This window comes from Cicer arietinum, chromosome 6 (genome assembly GCF_000331145.2).
Source record: "Cicer arietinum cultivar CDC Frontier isolate Library 1 chromosome 6, Cicar.CDCFrontier_v2.0, whole genome shotgun sequence".
NCBI classification, from domain to species: domain Eukaryota; kingdom Viridiplantae; phylum Streptophyta; class Magnoliopsida; order Fabales; family Fabaceae; genus Cicer; species Cicer arietinum.
The window spans coordinates 52,036,815-52,038,887 of NC_021165.2; the positions used below are offsets into that span (position 1 = coordinate 52,036,815).

Below are 2,073 nucleotides of genomic sequence, written 5' to 3' on the forward strand. Positions count from 1 at the left end.
CAGTTAACGATTTAATAACAATAACACCGATTTTCCAAAACGCGCATTTAAAATCATTTCATCGTAATTCGTGAAAAGCATATTCAATCGCATAACAAATCAAGATTTAAATACTTTAAATCATACGTAAATCAAATTAATAACATATTATATAACAACGACCGTTAAATTAAATAATTAACGAAATCGAGATAAAATTCAAAGGTTGTGTTTCCCACATTTTTCAATAAATACTTTAATATAGAAAACAAGTAAAATAATAATAATAGCAGTATAAAAATATATGACGATGATCGTCGTCAACTCACAGTTATGGAGAATCGTCTAAGTTTGCTCTCCAACAACTCTCAGAGTAGCCGACAAGGTCTCAGTCGACAAATCTGAGTATCAAAAATATTTCCAAGACTTTAGAGAAATTTATTCTAAAGTTTAACTACCTCTAGGAAACCATCAACATCATTTAAGTATACTCTAAGCACAAAATAATATTTTTACTCAAATCTACATTTTTCTATGAATTCATACTAGGATTAGAGTTGTACATTTACCTCAATGAGTCTCAATAAACCACTCTCAAGAGATGGGTACCCTTTTCCTTCCTTAGAACACAAACCCTAACCCCAAAAATCCCAACCAAAAGAATTTGTAGGAGTTTGAGAAATTAAGCTTGTGGGAATGTTAAATCTCTTTTAAGGATTGATGGTTTGAGTAATAGAATGAGAAGAAGCAATGTGAAGGGAAGGAAAAGAAAGAAAGAAGAAAACAACAAAAAAATGGAGGAGGGGGAGGGTGAATGCTTCCTGCCGAGAGGAAGAGAGAGAGAGGAAATGGGAAAAAATGAATTTGAAAAAGAATGATATGAGGTGGCAAGGGTTTTTGTTTTTATTTAATTATTATTATTATTATTATTATTATTATTATTATTATTATTATTATAATATATATATATATTTTTTTACATGGGCGTAACAATCTCCTCCCCTTAAAAAAATTCGTCCTCGAATTTATTTAATAAATGCCACTAACCTTGAGTATCAACATAAGTGTGGGTACTTTGCACGGATGACTTCTTCGGGTTCCCAAGTAGTTTCTTCACCTGATGGACCACACCAAAGAACTTTTACTGAAACGACATCCTTTGAGCATAAACGTCTCACTTGGCGATCTAATATAACTACTGGATGTTCAACGTACGATAGGCTCTCATCTAACTGTACGTCTTCATGATTAATGACATGAGAAGGGTCGTGAAGATACTTCCGAAGCATCGAAATATGAAAAACTGGATGAACTCCCGAGAGATCCGGTGGAAGTGCCAAGCGATACGCTACTGGTCCGACTCTCTCTAAAACTTCAAATGGTCCAATGAACCTTGGGCTTAGTTTCCCCTTTTTACCAAACCGCAACACTCCTTTCATTGGTGAAACTCGTAAGAATACATGTTCTCCCACTGAAAACTCTAAGGGACGACGCCTCTTATCAGAATAAGATTTTTGCCTACTTTGAGCTGTCACTAAGCGATCCCGAATCAATTTAACTTTTTCAATGGCATCTTGAATCAATTCTGGACCGACTAATTTAGCTTCACGAACTTCAAACCACCCTATCGGAGACCTACAACGTCTTCCGTACAAAGCCTCGAACGGAGCCATTTGAATACTAGATTGATAAGTATTATTGTATGCAAATTCCATCAAGGGCAAATGTTGATCCCAACTACCCCCAAGATCCAGAACACAAGCACGGAGCATATCTTCCAATATTTGTATAGTCCTTTCAGATTGACCATCTATTTGAGGATGAAAAGCAGTGCTAAGCTTCAAACGAGTCCCTAATGAAGTTTGGAACGACTTCCAAAATTGAGCAGTAAATTGAGCCCACAGTCAGAAATAATAGACACCGGTACACCATGCAAAGAGACAATTTTATCTAAATAAAGTTTAGCATATTGAGATGCAGTATAAGTAGTCTTCACAGGCAAAAAGTGTGCAGATTTGGTCAACCGATCTATAATCACCCACACCGAGTCATAACCCTTTTGGGTTCATGGTAATCCTATGACAAAATCCATAG

The 2,073-nt window shown here is 35.6% G+C and overlaps 1 long non-coding RNA gene across 1 annotated transcript in view; it reads right to left on the minus strand.

Annotated features, from left to right (window-relative positions):
- Nucleotides 1–633, minus strand: part of LOC140920907 (uncharacterized) — a 1,850-nt gene extending 1,217 nt beyond the window's left edge. The window contains exons 1-2 of the long non-coding RNA XR_012163551.1: nt 549–633; nt 309–380 (exon numbers count right to left, since the gene is read on the minus strand). This is a non-coding gene — a long non-coding RNA (uncharacterized lncRNA). The remainder of the gene's footprint in view (nt 1–308; nt 381–548) is intronic.
- Nucleotides 634–2,073: the final 1,440 nt, after the last annotated feature.